Source organism: Aethalodelphis obliquidens, unplaced genomic scaffold (assembly GCF_003676395.1).
Source record: "Aethalodelphis obliquidens isolate GAN/ISIS:26980383/991018 unplaced genomic scaffold, ASM367639v1 scaffold13, whole genome shotgun sequence".
Taxonomy (NCBI): Eukaryota; Metazoa; Chordata; class Mammalia; order Artiodactyla; family Delphinidae; genus Aethalodelphis; species Aethalodelphis obliquidens.
Genome location: NW_020837957.1, coordinates 26,524,108 through 26,546,386, shown reverse-complemented (window position 1 = coordinate 26,546,386; position 22,279 = coordinate 26,524,108).

Genomic DNA, 22,279 nt, shown 5'->3' with positions numbered 1-22,279 from the left:
TAAATGTATCATAATCGAGTCAACCATTCTTTCATCACTGGACATTTAAATTGTTTTCCTTGATTTGAGATGAATAATGCTTCAATGAGTGTGAAAGCAAGATTCTGGAGAAAGGATTCTAGATGTTATTTGGTGTATCACTTTATTATTTATCTTGACTAGGGCAGTGGAAGCAATGAAAGAACAAGATGACCAGCTCAAGAGGAGATACGAATTACTGACCAAAGGTAGTGGTTTCAGTGAATAGTGCAAGTTAAGCCTCAGTAAATTGAGAGCTATGTGAGCCCGTGTATGCTGTGGTGAAGTCAGCTAAGAGCACCACTTACAAATTTTTTATGTGTATTTTAAACTTCCCTGACTTTGAATATGAATTTGGCAGCCTCCTCACCAGAGAAGACTTGCCTGACTAAAGAAGGGGAAGAACGTTAGGTCTCTTCTGATTTAGGTTGGTAGCATGTTGCTTGCCTAGTTTGCCCTACTGTTTTCTGTGCTCCAGCTATTCTGTGGGTCAATAGAAGGCTTTTGCTTCTAGGACTGTCAATCTGGCACCTTTCATCAGAACTAAATTCAGGTTAAATAAAAAAAACAAACAAACCCATAACCCACAAAGAAATTTGAGGGAGGGGGTGGGGAGTTGAGGAAAAGAATTAAATAGGAATAGTCTACTCTTTCATGTACATGACACACATTAACCGTAACATAGAAGTTCCAAGAGAACTGTCCTGTTCTCTTGTCTCCAGGAGCCCATGTAGGGCGCTTTAATTGCCACATTTTCAAACCGCTATAATGGTGGGGATGTCTTAGTAATTACCTTAATGAGATAACACCTTTCCTTCCCTCAACCTACTCATTATCACGCCTCTTGTTCAAATTTCAACTACAAAGAACTATACTTGTAAAAAAAAAAAAAACAACTCTGAAATGTATTGTTCCAGGTCTCATACCCTTAAAATAACCACATTGCACATATCTTAAAAATATGAAAGACATAGTACACATAGGCAATTCAAATATGTTAAAGGAAAAGCTTGAGAGAAGTAAACTAAACATCTGGGTGCCCTTTAATTATTCTTGGTTGGATTCTTTATCTTGACCTATAGTGATGCTAAGGTGCCAAAGTGATGAATTTTAAGATGTTGGGCTGTGAAGACGTGCAGCTGCAACACTGATGGATTTAGGAAGGGATGGTAACAAGGTTAGCTGCATGTGAAGTGTGAATTGAGATTTTTGCAAAGAGACTGTGATTGCAGATGGGCATAATGTTGTACCCTTGCATGAAATCTTGCTATTATTGTATAATGGTCAGACAGAGTGTGAAATGACTTCTTACTTTTCTTTTATTGTTTAATGAAGTTGGTTAGAGTAGCAGTACTGCTGCTAGTCAGTAGTAGTGAAGCACACACACAAAACTATATGACAGGTGCTGACATATTAAATATTTATTTAGTTTTGACTTTTTTCCCCTAATTTTCATGAATATCCGTATGTAAACAGAAGCATCTCTTCATCTATATAGACAAATTTGCACTGATTTGTGTATCTGTGTATACCCTTATTATCCTGCATAAATATCTATACGAGTCCCTGATGCATGTAAAGTATTTCAATATCCAAGGAAATTTCATAGCACTTTTAAATGTTTAAAAATGCTGTAATGCTTTGAGGCTGATTTCTGCATGGAATTCTGGTTTGAAAACTCTGTGTGGATTTATATGGGTAACGTTGAAATAGCTTATCATTATGGTGACTAGAAATGCTTTATGGAACAAAACATAATAAAAACCCATTATGAGGCATAATCTTTAACATAGTTTGAGTTACAGGAAAGATCAAATCATAGTTCTTCTGTCTTGTATTTTAGAGTACACATCTTTCATTATATCACAGAGCCCATAATATAAATGTTTCTTTATTTCCCAATATCAGCATCACAAAAGGATAATACCTTAGGCTTTATGAGTCAGAGGGAAATAATGCTATGATGTTAAAAACAAAACAAACAAAAACCCCTCTCTCTCTATAGTCAGTCTTCTGGCTCCAGATGCTTGTGCTAGAAACACTAATAAATGTTTGGTTTTAGAGATTAGGGATTTCATTCATTATAGAATGATTTTTTATATGGTCTGTAAGATTCATAATCATTCTTTATGCATTGGTTTAATACTCTTGATATGAATAATAAGTGTTTAGAAAAGATACAAAAATATGTCTTTAATATTGATATATCCCCTTATATTGAAAATTTAACATTTTAAAAGAAAGTTTAAATTTGTTTGCGTATTTCATATTGTTGTATAGTTAGGCCCTGATATAATGAAAATTCTTGTTCTGTGTTTGGAATATATTGAGAGTCAAATGATGTTCTTCAAAGCAACACAGATCAGCCTTTAGAAACAAACTTAGAACAGTTGGCCCAGAAAAATAATGTTTAGTCTTCTCCCTCAGCACCAAATTTATTGACCCTTTACCCCACTTTTCTTTGGCTCAACTTGCTTCATAGGCCGAAAGAATTCTGACTATGACTGTGTAGTTCCTCATCAGTCAAAAGGTAGAATGACTTATGTATATTAAGATGAAATCTAGAAATATGTATCATACTTTTTTCATTTCCTTTTTAAAAATATAAATGTTATCTTTCACTAGGAGCTTCTTACAGTGACTTAGTCTAAGACTGTAGTGGAGTGAAAGTTAAAGTTTCTCAAGATGGCTCTAAGAGTATATGTAGTATAGGGCACTATGCAGAGAGTAGACTTCTGAAGGACTTGAATTTGTGAGGTATCTTAACTCCATATGTTTGTGATATCAGTTTTAGGAAAGATGTACACTCTCACCGCTTACCTGGTGACTTAGCCATATCTATAGAAAACTTGACTTTTGGCTTTTGGCAACTGTAATTAGTGACCTTCTTTATTCTATATTGAATAAGTGCTGTGATTGGCTTACAGTCTACTGAGATCAGCCCTTCAATAACTATATGAAAGTGAATCTGTATAAGAGAATCAATTTTCTATTACATGGGTGGCAGTCTGATCTACTACCTTCTGAATTTCAGGTTTTTAAAAAATTAGCTCAGCTGCATCTGTTGCAGTTAACAGTGACAGCATTTTAGGAATCCCCTACACCTTAACACCAGTGTTGTAAAACTTTGACTACTTCCTCACTAAGAAAACTTTTCAGCTTACCACGCATACACAGTCTGCACATAAACATTTATCTCAACTAATTTTTCAGCCAATAGCTTTACTCCTGAGGTTTCCTTCCTAATCTCATTCTAAAATGAGGGACATTGGTCTTTATGTTTTGAAAATACTTAATGGCAGTTTTCTTTAGCAAGATGAAAAATGTTTCTTGTGGATTGGTCAGGGAATGATGAAATGAAACAAAGTTTCCTTATTAAAGAAAGTGTCATCACATGTTTTTCTTTCTAAATACTGGTTTCTTAAATTCTGGATTGTTATCAGGAACATTAATCTGTTCATACTTTCTGATTGTAACTAGTAAACTAACATCTAAAATTATCCTCAATATGTGTTATATATGTCTTTTTGTCCCCAATCCCTAGATCAGTGCCTAGTGTAAAGTAGGTAAAGTTAACATGATTGAATGTGAACTCATTGATTAATTAAAAACAGCGTATGCAAGTGATGTTTGCAAGTTGATATATATTTCTTGATGGGAGGAACCATGTCTGATCTTTCATTGTATCTCAAGTACCTGGCAAAAAAATGTGAGGCTCCTAAGGGTATAGTGAATATTTGTTACCATTATTAACCATGGTGGTGATATGGTACAAACTTTTTTAAAATCTAATTTTAATTTTCAGTTGGTTTTTGGCTAACATCTTATAGATGGCAATGAGAATAGCATGTGGTAAAATTGTGCTAGTTATGTAACATAGTTTCTTGACTTAATTGCACTGCCAGCTTACTTTTTAATTAAACTCATTCATTTTTCATAGCTCTGAATTAGTCATGTGACTCACTAGACTTGTTGTTGTTGATTTGTAGTAAGTAGAGAAATTCACGGAACACTCTTTTTCTAATTCTTTTCTAAAAATGAGCCTCTTTAATAGGGATAGGAGTGAAGGCCGATGTCAGGAATTGACTCCGCTTTCCACTGGATCCTATATTCTAAATTGTAGTGGTGAGTAAATTCAGTCAGCCAGATAAGTTAAGAAAAGGAATAGAAATTCCTTTAGCTTGTTAGCAATATTCTTAACAGGGTAATGACAACTGGGAAAATACATTGAGTTGGCAATTTAATAGGTATAATTCAAAGAGTAAATAGAAGCAGCTAAATTTCATGGTTAATAGTAGTACTATTGAAACAAGGCGACTGGAAGACACTGTTAATGAAAAGAGTGACTTTCAAAATGAAGCTACATTTAGCAACTATTTTTCACCAGAAGTATTTGGCATGATGTTTGGGTTCAAAATTACTATTCTGTATTGCGTAATGCACTGTTAACTGGACTCTGCAATGTGTGTGGCAGGAGAAGAGAGAAAACAGATGCTTTTTCCTGAAGAAATCTCACATCCAGACTCTCTTTGTATTTTACCACATCCTTACTTTAAGAGGCTTGGAGAACAAAAGCATGCCAATGGAGAAAAATCTGTAAAGTCTTGTATTATTTATGTATTATTATTTTGCTGGAAAAGATGTGAAAATACGAAGAATTGGAAAACAGAACAGCTAAGTTATAATGAATCACATCTCAGAAAAACATACAAGGGAATACAAATGTAATGACAACACATTTTCATTATTCTAAAAACAAATTCCGTCCAATAGTTAAACCCTATTAATTGGGTATTTTAGATACTTACCAAAGGAATAAGACTATAATAAGTAGCCTTTCCTTCCAAAGGATAAAATAGAACTAGTATCATTTTATTTGGTGGTCTTCTGGTTCTCTTAAGCTACATATTTTATTGAAAGAGTGGAGAGTCTGTGGAAAGAATATATTAATATATTTCATATGGGGGACTTCAGATTTCCTAGATTCTTTTGGTACCAAGGTATTTGAGGAAAAAATTGAAGAAACAAAGTAGGAACCATAGAGACATGATAACTCTCCCCAGTGTACTACAATGATTCATAATTCACAAGAGAGCAAGGCTCAAGTGGATCACACTTTTTATGGTACAAATGGGATTAATATTGTACTTCATAGATACAACATGTTTATAACAAAGAAAACCTCATTTCAACTTCCTTCTACTGTAGTAAGGCTTAGGAAGAACAGCAGAATTATTTTTTAAGTTTCTAGATTAAAAAAAAAGATCAATGGTTATTACTGCCCAAAGGTGGAGATAATTTTAGAATTATTTTAGCTCTTAGGGCTCTGAAATCTATTCACACTGGGTAGCATGGCTATGATTCATATTTATTGTTTGTGAGACATTGAAATGTGTGATCACCTTTTCAACATAGAAATTGTCTTGCTGGCATATAAACGTCAAGACAGCCCCTTTTCTAAGTTATAATGCCAGGAATGAAGCAGATTCTAAAAGATTTATTTGCAAGTGCATTCTAGATACCTCTGTGAGATATATACTTCTAAAACCATTGTGAAATTGTTAATTGTGGACTGTGAGTGTGCGTGGCTAGATAGATTATAGCATGAATACACGAGTGGCACTTGAGACAGTTTTCAGTGTTATTCCACCACTTTCCATTCTGTATGTCAGTGCCTTCCTCTGTTTTCTTTAATATTTTTCTTCTTTCCTCCCACTCCTACTTTCTTCTTTTATCCATTATACCTCTGTTTAGTACTTTAACCATCCTTATGTGTATGATATTTGATTATTTGCCTATTTTTCTCCTTAGACTATAAGCCTTTTGAGGACATATAATATACATTTAAAAATTTTCCCCAGTACCTATCAGAGATGCTCAGTAAATATTTATTGAGTTCCCACAAGCTAATATTCTTTTTTTTTTCTTAAATTTTTAATTTATTTTTGGCTGCATTGCGTCTTCGTTGCTGCACGCGGGCTTTCTCTAGTTGTGGCGAGCAGGGGCTACTCTGTGTGTGGTGCACGGGCTTCTCATTGCGGTGGCTTCTCTTGTTGCGGAGCACAGGCTCTAGGCACACAGGCTTCAGTAGTTGTGGCACATGGGCTCAGTAGTTGTGGCTCTTGGGCTCTAGAGCACAGGCTCAGTAGTTGTAGCACACAGGCTTAATTGCTCCACGGCATGTGGAATCTTCCCGGACCAGGGATCGAACCTGTGTCCCCTGCATTGGTAGGAGGATTCTTAACCACTGTGCCACCAGGGAAGTCTCACTAATATTCTTTTTAAACAAATTTTATTTATTTTATTTTTTTAAATTTATTTTTTATTGAAGTATAGTTGATTTACAATATTGTGTTAGTTTCTGGCGTACAGCAAAGTGATTCAGTTATATATATATTTTTTCATATTTTTTCCATTATCATTTATTATAAGATATTAAATATAGGGCTTCACTGGTGGTGCAGTGGTTAAGAATCCGCCTGCCAGTGCAGGGGACACGGGTTCGAGCCCTGGTCCGGGAAGATCTCACATAACGCGGAGCAACTAAGCCCATGCACCACAACTACTGAGCCTGTGCTCTGGAGCCTGCAAGCCACAACTACTGAGCCTGCATGCCACAACTACTGAAGCCCGTGCACCACAACTACTGAAACCTGTGCCCCTAGAGCCCATGCTCTGCAACAAGAGAAGTCACCACAATGAGAAGCCTGCACACCGCATCGAGGAGTAGCAACGAGGAGTAGCCCCCACTCTCTGCAACTAGAGAAAGCCTGCACGCAGCAATGAGGACCCAACGCAACCAAAAAAAAAAAAAAAAAAAAAAGATATTAAATATAGTTCCCTGTGCTATACAGTAGGACCTTATTGTTTATCCATTGTATGTGTAATAGTTTGCATCTGCTAATCCCAAACTCCCAATCCATCCCTCCCCCACGCTCCCATCCCACTTGGCAACCACAAGTCTGTTCTCTATGTCTGTGAATCTGTTTCTGTTTCATAATTAAGTTCATTTGTATCATATTTTAAATTCCACATATAAGTGATATCATATGGTATTTGTCCTCCTCTTTCTGACTTACTTCACTCGGTATGATAATCTCTAGTTTTATCCATGTTGCTGCAAATGGCATTATTTCCTTCTTTTTTATGGCTGAGTAATATTATATTATGTGTATATATGTATGTGTATATATGTATTTATATATATATATACACCACATCTTCTTCATCCATTCATCTGTTGATGGACATTTAGGTTGCTTCCATGTCTTGGCTATTGTAAACAGTGATGCAATGAACAATGGAGTGAATATATCTTTTCAAATTACAGTTCTGTCCAGATATATGCCCAGGAGTGGATTCACAATCTAACATTCTTATCTTGCAAGTTATGTAGGAGGCTGTCAGGATTATTAAACTCTAGAATAGGAATTTTTTCTTTTCTAGTGTCTGTGTATATAAATTTAAATTTCTAATTCATTTAATTTAGACATTGTATTTAAGGATGCTTGGTTTGGGTGATCAACACAGTATTATGCGTATAATATTCAGTGTTTGGCAGGTCGGGGTCTCCTGTACAGCTTATTTACCAAATGGAGATTGCGGTTTGTGATTATTTTCTCCAAAACATAAGGCTGGAGATTAACCTTTTATTTCTTTTCTGTAACAGCCAAGGACTGGAATATAGGGTCTTAGGGGAATTGGAGCTGTGATATCATATGAGCCAGCTCTTTACTTAAAAAGAAAAGTAGAGAGAGAGAAAGATATTCTCCCATTCATAGGCTTTGGGAAAGTTTAATTAAACTTATTGGTGAAATGTCTAAGAAATGTAAGAGTTAGCATTCACCAACTATTTTGACTATTCTGATATTATGAAGTCATTTTTGATATTTATTAAAATGTTCTCTTGGCTCCCAGTTATTGTTGGTTTAGCTAATTTGAAAGGATGATTGCAGAACTTTGATAGGTGAATATTAAAATGTGCCTGATTTCCTTATATCTTCTGCTGGTGTTCTGCCCAGCATTTCTCTGCAATGCCAAATGACCAGGGAGTCCTGGCAAAGAGAGTCTTGAGGCTTTGGCAATAGAAGATGGGCCTACATTTTCTCAACTGCCCAAATATTTTGTGACTTTCAGTCTCAGCAGGCATCCCCTTCTCTTCCATAGCAACAGTGAATTTTGGGGATTACTGTGGTGTTTTATTTTTCCCTCCTACCTTTGTGGGAAAATATCACTATTTCTACGCTGAGATAAATCAGGTCACTGGCTGGAATTCAGTATGGCCCTGTTAGATCTGTTTCTAGAGGGTACAGTTTGATACAATACTCAAAGGTAGGCCTTCTTTTGGGAGCCTAGGGAAAAACATAATCAAATTATATATAATGTCAAGCTCTACCTGTTTTTTCTTTTCTGGCTGTGGGGTGTGTTACAAATGCTATTTCCCTTTAAGAAATAAACAGATATAAGTAATATGCCAAGAACTAATCATCAATTTTAAGGTCACTTCCATAGGAGACTCTTTTATTAAACCAAAAATTTACAATGGATAATGATCAGACACCTAAATGTTATAAAGCTACTCTTTCAGAGGACTTCTCTAAAAGCATTTTATGGTACATGGATTGTTTTACTGTGATCATTCCTGGTGATTGGTGCAAACCTTTGCCAATGAATGACAAATTTACATACACATCATGTCAGCCAGCAATATTTTGCAGCTTTAATTGTTTTAGCTTCAGGCATTCCATGTCAAAATAGAGTGTTTAACGTCCTGCAAGTTGCTCTGTTTCTTTGCAACGTTAAATTATTCTGTAATTTGCCTGTTTTCTTTCTAATGCATTTGTCCATTAAGTCCATTAATAATTTATAATATAAAACATATGATACAACCTTAAATAGCATGTACATCTTCTTTTTTAGAAGTTCTGGGTGTGTGTCAAGGAGACCAGAAAACCTGAAGTGCATTTGCGTAAAGTGTTTACTCCTACCTTATATCTCAGTTAAAGAGATCCTCCTTTATGTTGCTAAACTTTTGTGTTAATGTGAACCATACTGTTTACACTAACGTGTGTATATGTAATATTATAGTAATTTTTAATTTTAGATAAAAATAACACTTTTACTTAAAAAAAACTCCAAGTAGACAATATAGAATCCATTAAAAGGAAAAGGATAGTATTCTTTGTAGTCAACTATATTTTAATGATAAACTTGATTTTATTCAGTAACGTCTAAGAGAAAGAATGAGAGGAGAAAAAGTTTTTTATGCTCATTTAGTTAAGCCAATTTCAACAAAGATGTACCAATACAGAAACAGAGTCTTTGATATGTCTTTGGTTGTTATAGGTTTGAAATATATTGAAAAGATAATCTTTATTTAGTTTATACTATATCTGTTATCATTTTTAACTGTTAGGATTTTACCTTCTGTCCATTTGTAAAGAATGACCCTTGTTTAGTAACTATTTCTGATGTGGTACTGCTATGAACATGTATATTGTGTTTGGGTATTAAGATTAAATAATTTACATAAATGTGTAAAAGCCAAAGAATGTCAAACAACTGCCCTTCTCTATGAATAGTGCCATGTTCAAAGATAGCCTATTCTTTAGTTATATAATATATGATAATTTAAAATAAGATTCAAATGAATAATAATAATAACAACATATTCCTCAGTATATAGTAAATGTCTCTCTTTTCAAGGTAGTATTAGAGTTGTCAAAGAACAAAATGGATTTATCTTTTATGCTTTTGAATGCTCTTATTTGCAAAGATGGAAAGTTTTATTTAAAACATTAAAAATGAAAATTCATATTTTCATGCTATAGACTTACCTTTAATGTTGTCCCCCTCCTCTGCCTTCCTCTGGTCGTAAGGGTGTTTCTTTGATTATTATATTTACTGTTGAGTTCCCAGAGTGTCCTTGGATAAGTTTAGCTATAATTTCATTAGTGAGTCTTTGTGATCCTTAAAACAGGTTCAAACAATTCCATCATTGGTGTCCTAAGAATTTTGGAGCACTGGAGGGATTTCTAGTCCAATCTGTTACCTAACAATATATTCAAGACTTTTTAATACCTTTGAACTCATAGAGAAAAGTGTATTGTCTGATTAAATCATCTCTAGAGATAGTTAACCCAAGGTTGATATCATCTCTTGATAGTTCCTCATATGGAAAAACATGTTACACTTCAGTGGATTTTGTGAATCAACCATAATACTTACTGGGTAACTTTTAATATGATGTATAATGACATTATATTTGGAGCATTTGAGCTCCATGAGAAGGCTTGCCTCAATTGGCTTTAACTTTAATATTTCAGTTTCTGGAGGAGTATTTTTTTTTTTTTTTTTTCAGTTCGCGGGCCTCTCACTGTCGTGGTCTCTCCCGTTGCGGAGCACAGGCTCCGGACGCGCAGGCTCAGCGGCCATGGCTCACGGGCCCAGCCGCTCCGCGGCATGTGGCATCTTCCCAGACTGGGGCACGAACCCGTGTCCCCTGCATCGGCAGGCGGACTCCCAACCACTGCGCCACCAGGGAAGCCCCTGGAGGAGTACTTTTAAGGGAAGGTTGTTAAGGGTGTATATATCAAGATGGTAGGATTTTTCTTCCTTTATAACCTAATTGATCACTTATCAATAAGACACATCTTTTTTTTTTTTTTTTTTAAGTCAAGAGGGTTAAAAGAGAATACATGAGTACAAAACTATAGGTGTACCGTACCTGGATTTGGTGGGTTCAAATTCTATTCCATGACTTAGAATGTGAAGCGAGGAACCTGTATCTACCTTGACCTTTGAAACTCTGAATAAAGCGGCAGTTACAAGCATTTTCAACTTCATGTTTCTTGAACTGCCTGGAATAAATTCAGAAGAGATAGAATATACTTTTAACAAACAGTAAGGACTCCTTCACTGCATTAGAAAAGGGCGTATTTGAATTATCAAGTAAATTGGGATTATTGGCAATAACATATATATTCTTTCATGTCTCTGCTTATTCAATTTCTGATGGAAACTACGGCCAGAAAATTTTATGAAGCAATGTTGAGATAAACATGGCCTAACAATTCTGGGGGGAGACTCCTTACCCTTTGTTGATTTCCAGAATGTCCATAGTAATTAGAACAGTCCTGCACCAAGAAAGGAGAAAGCTGTGTAAATAAAAATCAATTTTTCTCCTGCCTGCTTCCCCAGGCCTGTGCCTTTTTTTCTTGCTATCTGTTTGGAATCCTAAGGAATACCTTGATACTCCATCACATGCCTAGGGTGGGGAGGGCACAGAAAAGGTGAGGAGAGGGGTGCTTGTGGCTACAGTGCTGTATTGAATTTAATTTTTCATTGATAATTAGACTCTGAAAGCCTCCTGATATTTTTGACCAGCAGGAAACAAAAGCCCACTGATTGACTCAGGAGATGGGTGGGAGCGGCCCCCGCTGTGCTCACACAGCAGCTCCACAAAGACTGAAAACAAGAGCTGTGGCAAATTGGATCACCATGCAAGTTCCAACTGGCCCATTGTGTACAAGTAGTAAATTGGGAGCTGATATTTCTGAGAACTATTTATTAGCAGAGCTTGGTGTTTTACTCCCTCCCTCCCCCGCCCTCCTCCACCCTGTCCTTATTTATTTATTTATTTGTTTGTTTGTTTGTTTTTTAGCAAACCGCTTTTTGTCAAGTTAGATGAGCAATCTAAAGCATTTACAAAAAATTCAGGTAATTATCCAAAGGGTTGTCCAGCCTAGAAATGTACTGATTATATGTGGCAAATGAACACAAAAAATTTCAGCTAATCTTAGCAGGCATTTATGTGCTGTAATTGTACAAAAGGCAAATAAGTGGCATTTACAAGAGTTTCCTGAAATGCAAAAAAATTTTTAAAAATTTTAAAATTCAGTCTTATTGCTGCATGTATTATTAAGATTTTTAAATGGTGATGTCTCAGGTGACAGCTTCTGGTGGAGTGATCAGTTCTAACCATTTAGTACAAAAAAGGTGTGAAAATACTAGCCTGTGACCAGTTAGCAGAAATTGTAGTTGTACAAGCCTAGACCTGCATGTCTTACAGAAGAATTGATAACTCTGGAGTTTTTTCAATTTGAGTAATGCAGAGAGGGAAAAAATGGAGTCCGTTTCATTAGTTGCTTATATATGTTCCATCTCTGAGAGTTTTAACTTTTGGTGAGTTGAGAATATGGTATTATTGCTACTACCAATTTCATAGGGAAAATATATACAGAAGCTTATATAACTGTAAAAATTAAAGTTTATATTAATCTTTCACAAAAAAGGCTTTTGAGATAATACCAATTCATTTTATGGATAGCTATTCATTTGATCTTTTACAGACACTACCACATATGGGACATTTTTGTTTCTGTGCTCTTCCACTTTCGTCCAGTGCATAAATTAATTCTACGTCTAGTGAACTGATTTGGTGAGAAGAGCTCAGACTACCATGGTTATATACTGGTGCTCCTGTCAGGGAACATCATGTAGACCATTATAGAGAGGGTGCAAGGCATGTTCTGGTCATGATTTTGTTTCTGAGTATTAGGACTCAGCCGTCAAATATTAATAAAGGCCTATGGTGCCGAATAATATATTAGGTATATTAGAGGATGAGAAGAGTATGATGCTTGGTTTCTGACATCCAGAAGTTTATCATTTAATAAATAAACAGAAGTGACCAACATAAAACAATTAGTAAACTATTCAACTGCAGAGGTTGTGAGTATAATATTGCAGAGCTATAGGTAGTTGAATGCTTATTTAGGCATTCTTGTAGAAAGAATTGAAATGTAGCCTTCGTTAACCTGGTAGCTAGCATGAGGAAGGTGGGGTTATCATAACTCTGAAAATCATAATACAATTCAAAGGTATCTTAATAAATTTAAAAAAAATTTCATTTGATCCTTGGGAATCAAAGTAGACAATAGAGACTTGGATCCAGAGATCCTGAACAATCTCAAATACTAGGGAGATGTTATTGGAATATGGCATGTTGTAGAAAACTCTTCAACTTTTGCCATTACAGATGTTTCCAAATGGAGAGAAATTGAAGAGAAGCAAAATGAGGTATATTCATAATAGTTCCTCATTGGGTTGCTGTGAGGATTAAATTAGATGAAGCATATATGGTGCCTGACACATGCTAATTTTTCAATAAATATTAGTTGTTTCAAAAATAAAGCTGTCAGTAAAGGTTGAATAGTTTCTCAGGGCCTGGGAATAGAGAATAAGTTGGAAGTGATGTTGCATGCTCTCAGGGGTGCAGAGGGCATGTATCTGTTGGACACGACTCTTTTAGTTAACTGGGGCTAGGCCCAGGGGCTCTCCTTACAGTTTTAGTGCCGACTCCTGGTATCACCCGCTTTCCATCACCACAGGAAATAGACGTAATTCCTGGGTCCTGTGGCCTCCTCTCTTTGGCATTTGACATTTTTGTCCTCCCTTCAGATCTAAAAATTCCTTCTTTCCTTGGTTTCTGGGATAATCACTATCTCCTTTTCCCTACCTTTCTCTCAGTCTCTTTTGATGAGTTTTCTTCTTCCACTAGCACACACACCTCTCACTTCTTTTCAAACCTGAGTCCTATTCTTAACCCCCTTTTCTCTTTACTCTCTAGCCTCCCTGAGTGATTTTCATCCTCTTGCATGACACCAGTTCTCATATGATGACTGACAATTCTCCACATCCAGTCCCAGCCTTCCCACCGGGCTCTCAAAATGCATTTCCAGTTTATTTCTCCTTATATATTCTGTAGTTATCTTAAATTCAGCGTGTTCACACAGCATGTATTTTTTTTTTTTTTTTTTTTTTTTTTTTGCGGTACGAGGGCCTCTCACTGTTGTGGCCTCTCCTGTTGCAGAGCACAGGCTCCGGACGCGCAGGCTCAGCGGCCATGGCTCACGGGCCCAGCTGCTCCGCGGTATGTGGGATCTTCCTGGACTGGGGCATGAACCCGTGTCCCCTGCATCGGTAGGCGGACTCTCAACCACTGCGCCACCAGGGAAGCCCAGCATGTATTTTTTCACAGCAAAAATGTTCCTTTCTCCTATGTTCTTTATAAGTGAATGGTAATCCTATTTAAGGATGTCTGAACGTACCAGTTTGTCTGGGACCAAGGGGTTTCCCAGGGTATGAGACCTTCAGTGCTGAAACTCTGAAAGTCCTGGGCAATCTGGGACTAGTTGGTCACCCTAACCAGACATATCTGAGTTTTTCCTCTGCTTCTCCCTTTCCCTCATCTCCTGCCTCTAGTATCATATCTCAGATATCTCTCTTGAAACATTCCCTTCTTTTTTATTCTCAGTATGGCTGCCTGCATTATTTCTTACCTCGGATATTGTAATAGAATCCCACCTGGTATTCTTGACTATAATCTCATTCATCTTATACCCTGCCTGAGTAATCTGCATAAATACAGATCTAATCATCATGGTGCTATTACACAACAAGCCAAAAATATGGAGAAAATTGAGTTCTGCCATAGATTAGAGGGTTTTGTCTCTTCAACCTGGCCACAAGAACCCTGTGACTCTGAAAGGAACTGATTATAACCTCAGTATAATAGATCTGTTGGAGAGCAACACAATTTTCTCTTCGGCATCTGGATCAACTTTTCCCCTCTGCCTGGACAACAGCACTTGCTTTTAAAAAATTGCTATGGGAGCATCAACTTGCATTAGAATCGAATCAAAATAAAGCCAAAAAATTCTGTGATTATCTATGTGCAAAGTACTAGGTACTAGTAATAGGATAAGGAGAAAAAATAGCAGAAAATGTACATTTTAATTTAAAAATTTGTTTTTTAAAAAACACATTTGAAATTTTGCAACTTGGGTATATCATCTCAAGCATACCCAAAGAAGCTCATCTTCCTGCACCCTACTGTAGGACCTGTCTCTTGTTTCAACTACAGTCTCACTAATAGTGAAATCATTTATTGCTTGATAATAATATGCTCCATCACCATGTCAGGTACATAAACTTGGAGTGTGTGGTGGTTTTAAAGCATATCTGCAAAGTCTTTGATATTCTACCCTTCAAGATGTGGAGTCTAATTCTCCTTCTCTTGGGTGTGAGCTGGACTTAGTAGCTTGCTTCTAATGAATAGAATATGGCAGGAGTGACAGTGTGTGGCTTCTGAGACTAGATCATAAAAGGCACTGTGGCTTCTTCTTTGCTCTCTCTTGGATCACTCACTCTTGGGGAAGCTGGCTTGCATTTTGTGAGGACACTCACATGGCTCTATGGAGATGTCTATGTGGTGAGGAACTAAGGCTTCCTGAGAACACCCAGCACTAACTTGCTGGTCGTGTGAATGAATGATCAAGTTTGGAAGCAGATCTTCCAGCCCCAGTCAAGCCTTCAGGTGACTGTAGCCCCAGCCAACATCTAGACTGCAACCTCCTGAGAGACTCTGAATCAGAGCCACCCAACTAAATTGTCCTTGGATTCCTGACCCATGAAAGTATATGATGTAATAGATGTTTATTGTTGTAAACCACTAAGTTTTGGGGTGATTCATTATGCAGCAGTAGATAACTAATACAGAGTAGTTTTGTGTGATTCCTACTCTGCTGCTTCCTTCCTTTCAGCCCCTTTCCCAAAGATTCAGGCCCACAGATCATAATACATTGTTGCTGATTCTTCTGCAGAGAAGCTCTATTCTTTTCCCTTCACTTACTATATTTATTACTCTGTTATATTCCTTCATCTCCGAATTCTTGGTTTCCTGTGCACTCATTCTGTGGGTCATTCTATCCTCCACTTGTACAGAGACAATTCCCCATAGGTCTCTTGGGTTTTTAAATATCCTGTGAGTAGAAACACTGACTGCTTTTTCTGGATGATCTTTTCAAGGAAGCAGGTTTGCTTACTGTCCAGTATAATAAAAATAATCTCTTCCTCTGAAGCAGAGATCAGACAGGTTTGCTTAGTGCCATTGTAAAAGATTAGGGTTCCATAAATTTAGTATCCCTCAGCTGTAATGCAAACCTACTGTGTGTGCAGGATCCTCCTGGCCCTTCTGTATTACTCCCATGGCACTTGGAGGGGAACTGAAGCAAAAATGCTTGTGTGGCTGGCTGTACCGTGGGCAATTAGGACCTTTGTCTCTGATGCAGGAGCTCATGACTTCTGCAGACCAACTTGTCAGCTTGCAAGTAAGGTAAAATCTCAGGCTCTTCATAGTTCTTGACAGTTTTAACCCATTCTCAATCATACCTAAAGCTCTAATCATGACCCTTTACAATTAATTCTTTTATTTATTCACCAAATGAAAACTGACTATACATGCTAAACTTCCAGCTGCCTCATTTGAAACTGCACATTTTTGGGGATACATCTTAAGAAGTGCTTAAGCAAGGCTAGTCTCAAGCACGCTCTTCTCATGTCTGCCTTGGAATTCTAGAAGGTGACAATATTTTTGTCTGTTACAGCTTCCTCTTATTCTTCTCCATGGAACCATGACATTAACCATTTACAAGATAAATGTGTAAAACTTACCTCTTCTGGAACCATTTGCCCATTGTTCTTTGCCTGATTCTGGTCAGATTTACTCCTTCCTTACTTTTTTCTATCCCCTTCAAGTATTTAACTCTTACATGTTACACAAAGGTAGTTAACTGTAGACATAAATCTATGGTTTTAAAAAATCATATGTTACCCCATAAAGATGTCTTTTCTCCTATACAGGATGATAAAGTCCTTGAAAATAAGAAATTTGGAATTTGTTTCCTTAGTAAGACATGCACATCTGGACAGTATGTTTTACATTGTGGTCACTTACCAGTGCTGGCAGACCCACATGTTCTGGTTTTCTGGGATAATCTGAATCTCATCTGGTGATACTGCCTTGTTTTTTGAACATAGGCTTAGAAACAATCACTGAAATAGCTCCAGTCCTAGGCGGCAGATGGCAACCCTTGAAATGGCCTCTGGCTGCCATTGCCGAGCCATTCCCCTTTTCTAGTCCGTCTTTCTTACCAGTCTTAGCCTTTATCCAAGACTTTTTGCTCTTTCCCTCAGGCTCCTATAGTTTAAGTCATCCTCCCGAAGAAAAAAAAATACCACCAAAGCTCTTCAATCTTTTGTCCGCTGAATAACTCTTCAGTACTCTTTCTTATGCCCTTTTATGTTCTTTCTCTGAGATAAGATTGGGCTCCTTGGTTTCATATTCTATTCTCTGTGGGAAAGCATTAAAAATAAGAACTAAACAAAAAGTTTCACTGTAAGGAGAATTTTTTTTTGTTTTTTGGTCTCTTTTCTTTTTGATGTTTAATCTATTCTGCAAACACAGAATTTTGGTTAATCTCTCCTTCACTTTATATATCTGTACTCCTGGAAGTTCAGTCCTTGTGGGCAGTTTTGTTTTTGTTTCTTTTTTTTTTTGACAACTTTTATATATAGCCTTTTAGGGAGCATCTCCCTTCTCCAGACCAACTCTGCTGCAGGCTCATAAACTTGAAGTAGCGTGTGTGTGTGTGTGTGTGTGTGTGTGTGTATGTGTGTGCGCGCGCGCGCCTGCGTGTACACACATCAGAAAGAGACAAAAGAATTTTCTCACCAAGCAGGTTCTTTCAAGTGTCCTCAGCTAGTTTTAGAATCTGTGAGTAGGGTGAGGAGGCAGAGGGTAAATTTGTCCCCTGATGATTCACATGGCCAACAGCTTCTTCAGTTCTGTGAAGTGATAAGACGGCAGTTTCCCCGACCAGTTTCTTGACTTGCCATCCTGTAATTTGAATGGGCCCAAGTGCTAATATGTGAATTAGTCAAAAGAGTAAAATTAAGGCTCATTTTCATGTTGTGGCCATGTGACATGGGGATTTATAACTAAAGGCATTTTATTGGTAAAATGAGATAATACATGGAAAATGCAATATAAACTTCTTGATACTATTATTCTTTTAAATTGCTATAAAAAACGATGAAAAGAAGCTTTATCATTTTGGCCTTATGAAAATAGAAAATATTCTTTTTTATTCTATTAGTTTTTTTTTTTTTTTTTTTGCGGTACACGGGCCTCTCACTGTTGTGGCCTCTCCCGTTGCGGAGCACAAGCTCCGGACGCGCAGGCTCAGCAGTCATGGCTCACGGGCCCAGCCGCTCCGCGGCATGTGGCATCTTCCCGGACTGGGGCACGAACCCGTGTCCCCTGCATCGGCAGGCGGACTCTCAACCACTGTGCCACCAGGGAAGCCCCTCTATTAGTTTTTATTGAAGAATTAAGTGGTATTTTTCTAAACTTTGAAAATATTTTTACAAGTGATTTTCAGGAAAAATTAGCTAGGTACATGTAGACTATTTCACTTGACATTTCAATATTAGAAGGTTGGGCCAGATTATTACCTACATTACATACTAAGAATTTTCTAGAAATTACTACATAACTGGCAGAGACATTGGCTTAAATTACCATGATATATCTAAAAGTGTCTGTTGAAGACATACATATATTGATAAAAATTGTAAAACATTTCAAACATACAAAAAAGGAAAATAATAAAACATATATCCAGTTTAAGCCTATTACCTTTTTCCTATTCTTGCTGCAAATCCCATTCTCTTCTTTCCCTCTGTATAGGTAAATTTGATTTTACTATATCACTGGTTGTGTTCCCCAGGAAACAAGCTCTGAGACTCTGAGATTTTTATGTGGAAGCTTCTTGTGGGGTACTCTCAGGAGACACACCTGTGAAAGGTGAGAGAAGTGGAATTGGGTATAGTTGGGAGAAGTTGAACTAGGATGCAATCACAACAAACGTTTCAACTGACCCTGAGTCTGGGATGGCCCTGTTAAATTGTCTCAGTTGAAACAAGGAGGCCAAGTATTTGTACCCCCCAATTAGCTAGTCATTGGATGCAGTCTTTTCCTGAGGAAGAGGTATAACCCTGGGTGAGATAGCTTTTTTCTACTGAACTCTAAGTTTGGCAGTTATGCTGCTATAAACATTCATGTACAGGTTTTTGTGTGAACATAAGTTTTCATTTCTCTAGGTTGAATACCTAGAAGTAGGATTTCTGGATCATATGGTAAGCATAGGTTTAATTTTATAATTAAACCAAACTGTTTTCCAAAGTGGCTGTATCATATTGCATTCCCATCAGCAATATCTGCGAGTGCCAGTTGCTGTACATGCTCATCAGCACTTGGTATTGTCTTTTTAGAAAGTCTTTCTTATATATGTCTAATGGTCTCTCATTGTGGTTTTAATGGGCAGTTCCATAATATCTAATGATATTGAACAACTTTTCATGTGTTTGACATTTATATGTTTTCTTTTGTGAAGTATCTGTTCATATCTTTTCCCATTTAAGAAAATTAGGTTGATTGTTTTCTTTTCTTTTTTTTGGCCACAATGGGCGGCCTGTGGTGGGATCTTAGTTCCCTGACCAGGGATCCAACCCGGGCCCTTGGCAGTGAAAGTGTAGAGTCCTAATCACTGGACTGCCAGGGAATTCCCATAGGTTGATTGTTTTCTTATTGCTGAGTTTTGTGAGTTCTTTCTATATTCTGGAAACAAATCTTTTGTCAGATATGTGATTTATAAATACTTTTTCCCCGGTCTATATCATGTCTTCTCACTCTCTTTATGATTTCCTTCATAGAACCACATATTTTAATTTTGAGTGAAGTCCAATTTATGATTTCTTTTTTCTTTCATGGATTAGTCTCTTGGTGTCCTATCTAAGAACTCTTTGACTAACCCAAGGTCATGAAGGTTTTTTTAAGCTGTTTTCTTCTAAGAGGTTTATATTTTTATGTTTTACATGTAGGCCTCTAATTCAATTTTTAGCTAACATTTGTGCATGGTACTAGGTATAAATTGAAGTTCATTTTTCTTTTTTATTGCATGTGGCTATCCAGTTGTTCCAGCACCATTTGTTAAAAAGACTCTCCTTTCTCTATTGAATTGTCTTTGCACTTTTGTCAAAAATCAATCAGCCATATTTATGCAGATATATTTCTGACCTTTCTATAATGTTCCATTGATCTGTGTGTCTATCCTTTCATTGTTCATGAATGTCTTGGTTACTGTAGCTTTATAGCACATCTTAATTTTGGGTAATGTGAGGACACAACAAGAAGACAGCCATCTGTAAACCAGGGAGCAGGCCTTCACCCAACACCTGATCTGCCAGCACCTTGATCTTTGAATTCCCGGCCTCCAGAAGTGTGAGAAAGAAATGTATGTTGTTGAAGCCACGATGTTATGGTATATTTGTTATAGCAGCCCAAACTAATTAAGATGGTCGCATAGACAAATCCACAATTATAGTTGCAGACTTCCAACACTCCTCCCTTGGTAAACTATAGAATAAGCAGACAGAAAAGCAGCAGAGATATAGGAAGTTTGAATACTACCAACCAATCTGACCTAATTGACACTTATAGAACACTACCCAACAACAATGGAATACACATTCTTTTTAAGTGTCTATTAAATATTCACTGAGATAGACCACATTCTTAAATTTTGAAGAATTGAACTTATTCACATTCTGTTCTGTGACCATAATAGAATTAAACCAGAAGACAATAACAGAAGGATATCTGGAAAAGTCTGTGAATATTTGGAAATGAAATAACACACTACTTAGTAATACATGGGTCAAAGAAAAGTCTCAAGAGAAATTAGGAAATATTTTGAACTGAATGAATTAGGAAAAAAATGACATGTCAAAATTTGTGGGATATAACTACAGCCGTGCTTAGAGGGAAATTTATGGTATTAAATATAAACATCTGAAAAGAAGAAAGGTTTCAAATTAATGATCTAAGTATCCACCTTAAGAAGCTAGAAAAAAAACAAAAAACAAAAAACTGAGCCCAAAGAAAGCAGAAGGAAGGAAATAGAGATAAGAGAAAAAAAAGTCAATTAAATTGAGAATAGAAAAACAAAAGAGAAAATCAATGAAACCAAAAGCTGTTTCTTCAAAAAACAAATTAAAACATGGATAAGACTCTAACCAGACTGATCAATAAGAAGAGAGAGTACAGAAATTAGCAACATCAGGAATGAAAGAAGGGTTATCACTGCAGTTGTAGGTGCATGCATATTTAGAATTGTTGGGTCTTGTTGGTGAACTCGCTCTTTTATCAGTATGTAAATTCCCTCTTTGGCAATTTTTTTGGTTCTAATATCTGCTTTGTCTTATATTAATATATCCATGCCAGCTTTTTAAAAATTAGTGTTTGCATGGTATATTCTCTTCCATCTTGTTATTTTTTAACTTCTTTTTTTATAGTTAGGTTTAGATGGATTTTTAAAACAGCATATAGTTGAATCTTTAAAAATAACCAATCTGACAATCTCTGTCATTTAACTGGTGTGTTTAGAACATTTAGTGTAATTGGATATGATTGGGTTTAAGTTTACTATTGTATTACTTTTCTATTTATCCATTTTGTTTTTCATATCTTTGTTTTTGGCTTCTTGTCTTCTTTTGATTTATTTGAATATTTAGAATTCCATTCTCATTTATCTGTAGTGCTTTTCAGTATATTGCTTTGTATAGTTTTTCTTTTAGTGGTTGCTCTAGGGATTACAATATACATATCAAACTTTACACAGTCTATTTAGAATTAATATTTTACCATTTCAGATAAAATTAAGAAACCTTAGGTCCCTTTACCTTTTCCCATTTTTGATGTAGTTGTCATGTGAATTACATCTACCTACATTGAAATTCCATCAGGCAGTGTTATAATTTTTGCTTTTAGCAACCATACATGTTATAACAAACTTTAGAGGCAAAATAGTCTATTTTATTTATTCAAATATTTACAGTTTTTGTTGCTCTTCCTTCATTCCTGCCCTTCCAAGTTTCCTTCTGTTATTGCTTTCATTCTAAATGAAGATTTTTCTTTAGTATTTCTTTAAAAGCATGTATGCTAGTGACACATTTTCTTAGTTTTCCTTCATCTAAAAATGTCTTTATTTTGTCTTCATTTTGATGGATTTTTTTCTTTTTTTAAAAAATTGAAGTATAGTTGATTTACAATATTGTGTTAGTTTTAACAAAGTGATTCAGATATATATATGTAATATGTATATTGTTTTTCAGATTCTTTTCCATTATAGGTTATTACAAGATATTGAATATCGTTCCCTGTGCTATACAGTAAGTTATTGTTGTTTATAGGTTTTATATATAGTAGTGTGTATCTGTTAATCCCAAACTCCTATTTATCCGTTCCACCCCATTTTCTCTTTGTAACCGTAAGTTTGTTTTCTATGTCTGTGAGTCT